Genomic DNA, 10,977 nt, shown 5'->3' with positions numbered 1-10,977 from the left:
CAAACCTTTGTACTCAAGGGCCACATTAGATTTTTTAAATGGACCGTTGGGCCAGGTGATTTCTATATAAGTTTGTTTGTTTGCTTGTTTGTTTGTTTTTCAAACCCCAATTACAATGGATATCAGATGTTGTGTAAAATGTAAATAAAAACAGAAAATGATATTCAAATATTCTCTCATTTTGAATTTGATGCCAGGAACACATTCCAAAAAAACTAGGACAGGGGCAAAAAAAGACTGAGAAAGTTGAGGAATGCTCAAAAAACACCTGTTTGGAACATTTCAAAGGTGGACAGGTCAATTGGAAATATGTGTCAAGATTGAGTTTAAGAGGAGCATTCCGAAAAGGTTCAGTTGTTCACAAGCAAGGATGAGGAGAGGTTCACCACTTTTTGAACAACTGTGTGAGCAAACAGTCCAACAGTTTAAGAACGTTTCTCAATGTACAATTGCAAGGAATTTAGGGATTTAATCAGCTACGTTCCATAATATCATAAAAAGAGTCAGAGAATCTGGAAAAATCTCTGCATGTAAGCGGCAAGACAGACAACCAACATTGAATGCCTGGGACCTTTGCTCCCTCAAGCAACACTGCATTAGAAATCGGCATCAATGTTGCATGTGGGCACAGGAACACTTCAGAAACCATTGTGAGTTGACAAAGTTGGTCGCTACATCTACAAATGTAAGTTCAAAGTATACCATGCAAAGCGAACGCCCTATACAAACAACATCCAGAACTGCCGCCAGCTTTTCTGGGACCCAGCTCATCTGAGATGGACTGACCCACAGTGGAAAAGTGTGCTGTGATCTGACGAGTCCACATTTCAAAATAGATTTTAGGAATCATGGATATCGTTTCCTCCGGGCCAAAGAGGAAAAGGACCATCTGGATTGTTACCGGCGTAAAATTCAAAAGGCAGCATCTGTGATGGTATGTGGGTGTGTTAGTACCCATGGCATGGGTAACTTGCACTTATGTGATGGCACCATTAATGCTGAAAGGTACATACAGGTTTTGGAGCAACATATGCTGCCATCCAAGCAACATCTTTTTCAGGGATGTCCCTGCTTATTTCACCAAGACAATGCCAAGCCCCATTCTGCACGTGTTACAACAGCCTGGGTTCATAGTAAAAGAGTGCGAGTACTAGACTGGCCTGCCAGCAGTCCAGACCTATCTCCCACTGAAAATGTGTGGCGCATTATGAAGCACAAAATACGACAACGGAGACCCTGGACTGTTGAGCAACTGAAGTTGTACATCAAGCAAGAATAGGAAAGAATTCCACCTACAAAGCTTTAACAATTAGTCTCCTCAGTTCCCAAATGTTTATTTAGTGTTGTTAAAATGAAAGGTTCAGACTCGTCACCATCTTTGATGAGGCCGATGATTGTGGTGTTCTCTGCAAACGTCAGGAGTTTGACAGCTGGGTGCGTTGAGGTGAAGTTAGTGTAGAAAGAGAAGAGCAGAGAGAACACATCCTTGAAGGGTCCTGGTGCTGATGGTGTGTGTAGATGAGGTAGTGTCCCCCAGCCTCACCTGCTGTGTCCTGCCCATTGGAAGCTGTAGATCCACTGGCTGATGGCAGACGAGACGTTGAGCTGGAGAAGCTTGAAGGAGAGGAGTTCGGGGATGATGGTGTTGAATGCAGAGCTGAAGTCCACGAACAGGATCCCCGCGTGGGTCCCTGTACCGTTGAGGTGTTCCAGGATGAAGTGAAGTCCCATCTTGACGGCGCCATTCACAGACCACTTTGTTTGATAGGCAAACTGCAGGGTGTCCAGCAGGGGTGCTGTGACACTCTTGTGGACAAGGCGTTCAAAGGACTTTATGACCACAGATGACAGGGCGACAGGTCTGTAGTCTTTCAGTCCTAAAATTGCACGTTGCTTGGGGACTGGGATGATGGTGGAGTGTTTGAGGCAGGATGGGACTTCACAGCTCTTAAGTTCTTTTGAAGAACTGTGTGAAAACTTCAAGCTGGTCCGCACAGACTTTCAACCAGGAGGGGGACACACTGTCCGGGCCTGCCACTTCGTTGATCTTTTGTTGTTTAAAGACATGTTTCGTGGCCTGCTCGTGAATGGTCAATGCAGAAGGGGGAGTCAGAGGAGTGATGGTGGTCGTCGGTGGTGCGGATGGATGGGTGTGAAAGTGTCCTTTTCAAATCCTCAGTAGAAGGTATTCAAATCATCAGCCAGTCCTTCATTGTTCTCCGCTTGGGGGGGATGATCGCTTGTAGATGATCAGTGATTGTAACGGGAACTTGTTATAAGTTATCAACTTTGGGGGTGCGCATTATTCATGGGTGCGCATTATACACAATAAATTGTGGTATAGATTTAAATTGTGTCTTTATTTCTTTTAACACAATCAACGCAGTCATTAATCCAACTATTAAAAGGAGGTGAAGGGAAGCTGCAGTGGATATTAAAAGTCGACACAGCCCTAAAATGGAAGGTTTTTGTGAAATGCAAAAATGAGACCAACATAAATAATTTTTAAAGTCACAATTAGTTAACCTACAGTATAACCTGCACAACTCATTTGAAAAAAAGAGGAAGTAAAAATAAAAACAGATAACATGGTTGCACAAGTGACACACCCTCTTATAAATGTGTTCAGAATTAAGCAATTACATTCAAACTCGTAAATTGCCCGTGGGTATGAATGTGAATGTGAATGGTTGTTTGTTTCTCTGTGTCCTGCGATTGGCTGGCGACCGGTTCAGGGTGTACCCCGCCTCTCGCCCGAAGATAGCTGGGATATTCTCCAGCACGCCTGTGACCCTAGTGAGGATAAGCGGTACGGCAAATGGATGGATGGGGTTATCACACACACCTGCCACCATCTAGAGAGCCTCTGATTTACCTCAAATAAATTAAGGTGGGAGTATATTTACAATTCTCTCAAGGATTCAAATGAATGCCAATACAACAATTTGGAATGTCCTGAAAAAGACACGTTTATCACATCTAGATGTAAATACCATGAAATAAAAGTAATAATTCTGAACTTCTGTCTCATATTTGTCTTTTGATCGGAAACCCAAATGTCTTCAGTAGAGAACAAAAGGAACTGACCTTACTGTTCCAATACTTTTGGAGGGGACTGTACGGCGATTTTTGCACTCCACGGCAGTCGGACCGTCTATGAAAATAGAGCCCCCCATGTGTGGAAGCATGAGACTGATGCTTCATTCTGATATCAAGGGAAGGTAACATACTGTAACTTCAAAATCAACAATTTTGTTATTCTCATACCACAGTAAGTGTCATGAACGGAACAGAGGATAGGACCCAGAAATGTACGACTCCAAAACAAATGGACAGTTTCAAAAAGAAAGGTTTAATATACGGGCAGAGGTCGGTACACAGGCAGGCAATCCAAAAAAAGGCAACAGTAGCCAAAAACGTGAGGCAAAAAGGGGAGGTCGATAATCGGAACAGGGTCTAGTCTTACTGTGAGTCTGGGACATGGAAACAAGGACTGCTGAAACGCGACGACAAGGTACAACGAAATGGCGACTAGAAAAAATGAGACACGAGGTTAAATGCAAGGGGTAATTAGGGTGAACGAGGCACAGGTGGTGAAGATGCTATCAGGAGCAGGTGTGTACGAGACAGGGGGGAAACTACAACCGGAACACACACCCATGACAGTAAGAGTCACAACAAATAGTACAAGCTGAAACATAATGGAAAACTACAAAATACAGTTGTCTTGTTGCTTGTATTACCCTGCATAACCAGAGCTATCCAATTCCTTTTCTGGAAATGATCTCTTAAAAAGGTAATCGGAAAGTATATGAAGTCTGCGTAGCAAGGCCTGTGGGTGCCTCTTTAAAAATCTAAATAACTCAAGTAAAAATTACCCCCAAGCCGACATCATTTGGCACTGCAATACATTGTATATCCCTGCAGGAAGAGATGCAAACTGGCCGATGATGTGAAAGAATTGTCTCTTTTACATACAACAATGATATTAATCATGTGAGAAAATACTGCAGTCCTTGTTGTAATTTAGCTGTGATTTTTGTCTATCTGTAGTAAAGTGAGAAATAACAAATAATGCATAGTGCTTGGTTAGATGGCCTGTCAAAACCTTCCTAATGTCATCAGTTATGATGCATACTTGTAAGTACAGCAAAAATGTGTGATGTTCCATATTCATCTGTTTAGGATTAATGTGACAGAAGCTCAATGAGGCAGCACAAATGGGATGACAAGATCGGGAAGAAGTGAAAATAAAACAATCCTAAGCTTTCATGCAAATAATATTTGCAAAAGGGCTAAATGTACATTTTCCACCATATGTAAAAACAGTAAGTTGATTAAAATAAATCAACAGTACAGTCCTCACAAAAAGAGGGGATCAAATACTATAATATTTCACGTAGTTCACCATTTTCCATCAGATGAGAAAATCAATAATAATTTACCAGTAAACTCAAAGTGTAATTCATACAGACCTGCAAGTCAGCAGATGCAGCCATGCAATGACTTTTGTTTTTCTCATAGGAACAAGCTGCACACACAGTGGTGAGTTGGCAGCACCATTAATCGAAATCCTAATATCTATCTTTGTGTGAATAAAAATCCTTAAGAATGTCATTGTGCCTATTCAGCGATACAAAAAGTAATGCTTGAACATTAATTATCATGATTATTTATTTTATTTACTTATACATAATGTACAGTATACCAGTGGATTTTAGTTTAATTTGTTTATAACATTTGGTAAATAGTTTTTTGTTGATTAGGTTGACACACAGACTGTTCTTAAATCATAAATGATTTAGTGTAAAAAAAATTGTGACGATATTTAAAAAATAGAAAAAATACCTTTTTGGTAGGAGTCTATCAGCACGGCAAATGTTGACTTGGGAACATTTGCCCACTCAGATTTGCAAAAGCACTCCAGATGTGTCAGACTGTGAGAATATCTCATCATATTTTAAATTGCATATCAAAGTTAAAGCTACACCACCACATTGTGAATTGACATTGTCTTATTGGATATTCTGTAACCCCTTTCTTGTTGGTTACTTGATTGGCATTTCTGGACAAGGAAACACTAGGTACAGAAACTTGCGACCGTTATAAAGTGTGAGTGTTATTAAGGATGCAAGTAAAAACCAGTCCCATCAAATGCCCGTTGAGTTGGTAGGAAGGTGCAAATAAAGACTACAGCTTCCACAGAAATCCAGACATATCCTGTTGAGCTCAATTGGAAACAGGCCAAGACAATCTCAAAAAACTGTCTGTAGTGCTGCTTGAGATAAAGCACAAATGGTAGACAAATGAGGACACCGAGTCACTGTTTGATAAGTAAGATTGTGACTTAGGTGCGCTCGAGAAACTGAAATAGCCACCACAGAATGCAGTAGAAGAGAAATCCCGACTCAACATTCTGCTTTACTTTATGCGTGATCCAGCTGTGAAACCTGGTACATTTTGGAGCAAAGGAAATGGAAATGTGTTCCCAAATAATGAACATTTATTTACATTTACAGTAATAATAAGGAAAATGTGTGAAGTCACACTCTGGCAGAGCTCCACAAAGGAAACATGGCATGACATGCCCAGGAAAATTTATAACCCAAAACCCGAGTGATAGATTAATTTTATTTGAAATACATTTGACAGCCAAAAACAGTGTTTTTTCAACTAAATTCTTGTCATGAAAATGACTGCAGTTACGGTATTGTCTTTAGTGTCAGGATAATGCGTGAACATTTTTTTTCTTAATGTTTCTGTCAATGTGTTAAATTAATGGCAGCGTTTGTAAGAAGCCGTACATGTTTTCATGTGAATCAGCGAGTGTAAACCTAATTTATGAGTGCTGCTAATGGTAGGCTACAAAGACTGGGGGAAAATAGCCAATTTAGTTGATTTGGCATAAGCTACAGCCAAAGTATAATACATGTCTGTTAAATAAATGCAATTTAAGGTGGATTTAAAACCTCTTTCCAGAAATATCCATCTCAGAAAGACAGACTCAGATTCGGTGGTGTTACTTACAGTTAACGTTAACTTACCTGTGTTTGTTTTCTTTCAAGATGCCGGCTGAAGTCCGATGTTGTTCCCACCATTGCAGTGACTTGGAGACCGCAGAATTTGCATACCGCAAGAGTGTTTTCTTTTGCATGTTGTTTCCGTCTTTGTGGTTGAGGAAGCTAAATTTAATTACAGTTGAGTCAGCGGACATGTCTCGCTCCGGGCCCCCCTCGCTCAGTTTCATACTTAACGTCTTGTAGCTTTCACTTCTGCTTGTGTGCAGGTCACAATACCGCAAAGGTTAATGAAGTTGAAGTGCTGGTCTCGACCAGTCTCAATGGAAAATCCCCACAAGACGAAGACTTTTAGGAGTCATCTGAGACTTTCAAAAATTCTTGGTCTCAAGATCAGGCTCAAGATCAATCTCGAGAGTCACAAAACAACAGACATGGAGGAACACTTTATCCCATCTTTCTCTGTTAATTTTTTGTTTCAGGAGTTATTGTCAAATGTATTAATCAATTTTAATTTTGTGTCAAGCTCATGCAAAAAAACTAATTACAAAACCTCTGTTTTGTAATTAGCCGTGTACCACAGTGTGATGTGGATGATGATGTCAATAACAAACTTACACTCTCTGTTATAAAAACATTATGAGGTTCCACTCGTTTAAGATTCGCTTTCTCCCTTAAAATGATCATTTATGTTGCTGGTGGAAGCTTTTATTTTCTAGTGCTATGGTTACATAAACACCAGATTGAGAGTTAAGGCCTCTTGGGTCCATCCATTACTTTTGTCTCATAACAGACCTTACTAATACATGTGTGACGTGTCTTTATTTAATTGAGACGGATGAGTATGGTGAATAAGATAACATAAGGCTCAGATGTATGTGCCCATGTGTGTGCGCGTGTTTGTGCGTGTTTATTACAGTATGTGGGAGTAGTGGTCTAATGTTGAATGTGAAATGCAGATGTCTCCAGGTTACTGGGGAATGTAAATGCAAACAACTTAGGAAGGGTGCGTGCTGAAGAGATCTGGTACTACACAAATGACGCATTACCTTTTGTGTAAAAGAGAGTCAGATAGCTTTACCACGTACATGTGTTCAGTTAGTTATTACTTTATAGTAAAAACATGGAATTTTGGGCTGTTCAAACACAGAGTCCTGGGCTAAAATAGTAGTTCTCGGGTGCCAGAAGTTGGTCGACTCCATGCAACACGTATGTGAAGCAGTTCTCAGAAACAATGGTTATACAACAAAATATTTGTTCAGTGATTCACACGAAGCTACTGTAACTCCTATTATGTTCAAGGCAAAATGGATCTGTTTTATAATAGATCCTAGAGAGAGAAGGCACAGTCTGACGTGAACTGAAACCTCTCTATTGATATTGACTCGAAATTATACAAGACAAATGTCAATCAGTTTGTATGTTATCTCTGTGCTTGTTTCGATTTTGTTTGGGTACTCCTGTCAGGATTCAGGTTGCGAGTTGGACCCAGATGCAGAGAGGAGAGGGAGGGTAGTTCGTGGCCAAATGTTTATTGTGAATTGGAAGCAAACAAAATGGGCTAGAACTAGAACTAGAACTAGATCCGGAATTAACAGGGTTCCAAGGAGGACCAGTCTAGCAGGGTATGAGTCTGGGTTGTCGGTGGACCACAAGAGGTGAGCACTGGTTTGGGGGGACCAAGGGAAGACTGCAGACTGGGGACAAACAGCAAGAATGGGTTAGAGATAAAATTACGAGCTCTTCGGGAAGCAAAAGTTGGACAAGGCGGCTAGGCTACAAACTCAACATAGAGCGTTGATAGTCTGGTGACGAGTTGGAGTCCCACAGTGTCTTAAGAGGAGTCAGGTGTAATTAGGATGATAAGATGCAGCTGCTTGACTCCAACACGTCAACCCTGCAAAGCACTCATGACGCACCCGCACACACACACATACACACACACACACACACAGGACTGGACTCAGGGTGCTGAAACAGCAGCCCAGACATTGCCCATTGGTCTGAGGATGATAAGCAGAGGATAGACTCACACCTATACCAAGCGCTGTGCAAAACACTGTCCAAACCTGTGAGGTGAATTAGGGGCCCCTGTCAGAGAATATGTCAGAAGGGATGCCATGCAGGCGGAAAACGTGCTGGACCAACAGGTCGGCAGTCTCTCTGGCAAATGGAAGCTTGGGAAGTGTGCTGCTTTGGAAAACCTGTCCACCACAGTGAGAATGACTGTGTTTCGATTGGATGGGGAAAGCCCAGAAACAAAGTCCAGGGCGATGTGCGACCAATGGCATCTGGGAACGGGAAATGGACGAAGTAGACCAGAGCTTGGTTTAGAGGATGTCTTATTTTGAGCACATACCATGCAGAGATAAAGGACTGGGTGTCATCTTCCATGGTAGGCCACCAGAATTGTTGACGGAGGAAGGCCAACATTCTGCGGATCCCAGGGTGACAGGTAAGTCATGATGAATGGGCCCACTGTAGCACCTGGGGGCGGACTAAATCCGGGAGAAACAAGGAGTTCCAGGGACCCCCACCAGGATCGGCTTGCTCTTCCTGGGCCTCCTTCACCAGGGTTTTTATTTTTAATGGGATTGAGCCCAGAAAGCTACAGGGAGACAAGATGGGATCAGGATCATCCTTGGTACTCTATGAGGTGAACTGGCGGGACAGGGCATCAGGCTTGGTGTTCTGGGACCCTGGGCGGTAGGACAAGGTAAATGTGAACCGGTCAAAAAACAACGCCCACCTGGCTTGACGGGAACTCAGCCTCTTGGCAGAGCAGATGTACTCTAGATTCTATTGGTCGGTCCACACGATGAATGCTTGTTCGGCGCCTTCCAGGAAATGCCGCCATTCCTCCAACACCATCTTCACTGCCAGGAGCTCCCGGACTCCAACCCCATAATTTTTCTCCGCCTGAGACAACTTGCAAGAAAATAAGCCACAAGGGTGTACCTTACCATCATTCTGTGATCACTTAGACAGCACCGCGCCAACCCCCGCCTCCGATGCGTCGACCTCAACAATGAATTGCTTTTGTGGCTCCGGATGAACGAGGACAGGAGCCGAGGAAAGAAGTTTCTTCAGCTCACAAAAGGCAAGGTCAGCCTTCTCAGACCAATGGAAGGATGTTAGGGTTGATGTGAGGCCAGTGAGGGGTGCGGCAACCCGATTGCAGTTCCGAATTAACAGAATGAAGAAGTTGACGAAACCAAGGAACCGTTGCAGCTCCTTTCGCGTGGATGGCGTTGGCCACTTGGTGACTGCGGCTACCTTTGCTGTGTCCATTTGAAGATGCCCCTCAGCAATGATGTAATCCAGAAAGGTGGTCTGTGGAACATGTAACTCACGTTTTTCTCCTTTGACGAAGAGCTTGTTCTCAAGGAGTCTCTGAAGTACTTGTCGAAGATGTCATTCGTGATCTGCGCCGGAACAGGAGAAAATCAGGATGTCATCCAGGTACACAAAAACACATTTTCCGATCATGTGACGCAGGACGTCATTGACTAGCGCCTGGAAGACAGCAGGGGCATTGGTTAAGCCGAAAGGCATGTTGAGGTACTCGTAGTGCCCTCTATGGGTGTTAAATGCTGTCTTCCACTCATTTCCCTCCTGAATACGGACAAGGTGGTAGGCTTGGCGCAGATCCAATTTGGAGAAAATTGCTGCCCCGTGAAGGGGGGGAAAGGCAGAGTCAATCAGGGGCAAAGTGTATTTGTTCTTAATGGTGATGTTAAGGCCACGATAGTCCACACATGGACGGAGGGTCTTGTCTTTTTTGTCCACAAAAAAGAAGCCTGCCCCCACAAGTGGCAAGGAGGGCCGGATAATACCTGCGGCCAATGATTCGCTGATATAGGTCTCCGTGGCCTCTCGCTCCGGATGAGAGATGTTAAAAAGACGGCTGCTAGGGAGCGGTGCACTGGGCTGTAGCTCAATAGCGCAATTGTAAGGTCTGTGCAGGGGTAGAGAGGTGGCATGGTGTTTGCTGAATACTGGAGCAAGGTCATGGTAAATCAAGGGAACACAGATCAGATGATTTACTCTGACTTGGGGGCACTGCAGCAGATCGCAAACAGTTCTCATGACAGAAATTGCTCCATCTTGGGCACAGTCCAGTCGATGTTGGGGTTATGGGGCCTCAGCAAAGCCAAGCCACGCACAATTGAAACTTGAAGGCAAGGAAAAACATGAAAACTTAAAACCTCAAGATGGGTACCTGATAGCTTGAGGGAAACAGGAGCAGTCATTTGCTGGATACGGGAGATCAGCCGCCCATCAAGGGCAGTGGCATTTTTGGGAGTGGTCAGAGCCTGTAGACGAACTCCCATCTGTTTAACTCGGCGGTGGTTAATGAGATTCTCGTCAGCTCCAGTCTACTAGGGCTAAAGCGGGCAGAGACAGGTCATTCCAGCAGATGGTAGCAGAGATCTGAAAACGGACAGAAGAGGAGGAACTTGCATTCTGACTCACCAACTCCTCCTTTATTGGTGAGTCTGCCGGTTTGATGGACATTTGGGACAGTTGGCGATGTAGTGGCTCGCCTCACCTCAATATAAACACAGATTAAAGGTCCTCCTGCGTGTTTTCTCCAAATCTGAGAGTTTAGTTAGGCCCAGTTGCATGGGTTCACCGATCTCGGGAAGCGGGGGTGCTGTCGAAGTCTGCGGCTCAAAGGAGGATTTAGGAGTGGAGTGCTGTGGAGAAAGAAGTGAGGTAGGCGGAGTCTGTGACGTAGCTCACGGGGACGACAATCCAGTCTGATGGAAAGATCAATCAGCTCTTCTAGGGATCTTGTCTCATCCCTGGAAGCCAGCTCGTCTTTAAGCGACTCATTTAGAGCCCCCCGAAAAACCTCTTGTAGCGCCTCATCATTGAAATTGCTCTCGGCAGCCAGAGTCCGAAAAGTGACTGCGAGAGCCCTGTCGGAGCGACATCAGCCGTTTAGCGGCCTCCC

General features: G+C 43.7%; 2 long non-coding RNA genes across 3 annotated transcripts; one reads left to right on the top strand and one right to left on the bottom strand.

The window, feature by feature from the left end:
- The first annotated feature begins 3,502 nt into the window (after positions 1 to 3,502).
- LOC133475051 (uncharacterized) lies at positions 3,503 to 6,656 on the top strand. Of its 2 annotated transcripts, none has more exons than XR_009787710.1 (4): positions 3,503 to 3,615; positions 4,525 to 4,545; positions 6,066 to 6,197; positions 6,287 to 6,656. It is a non-coding gene; the product is annotated as an uncharacterized LOC133475051 (long non-coding RNA). The 2 variants fall into 2 exon arrangements; XR_009787712.1 differs by having other exon boundaries at positions 3,603 to 3,665.
- Positions 6,657 to 7,106: 450 nt separating this feature from the next.
- Positions 7,107 to 10,977, bottom strand: LOC133475100 (uncharacterized). Its single transcript, XR_009787722.1, has 8 exons — positions 10,494 to 10,977; positions 10,240 to 10,405; positions 9,371 to 9,442; positions 8,767 to 9,298; positions 8,377 to 8,625; positions 8,087 to 8,308; positions 7,807 to 7,914; positions 7,107 to 7,714 (listed from the first exon to the last, which is right to left on the bottom strand). It is a non-coding gene; the product is annotated as an uncharacterized LOC133475100 (long non-coding RNA).

The sequence above is a fragment of the Phyllopteryx taeniolatus genome, chromosome 1 (genome assembly GCF_024500385.1).
Source record: "Phyllopteryx taeniolatus isolate TA_2022b chromosome 1, UOR_Ptae_1.2, whole genome shotgun sequence".
NCBI lineage: Eukaryota > Metazoa > Chordata > Actinopteri > Syngnathiformes > Syngnathidae > Phyllopteryx > Phyllopteryx taeniolatus.
Note: the sequence above shows the minus strand (reverse complement) of the source record. Positions and strands in the feature narration are given on the sequence as shown.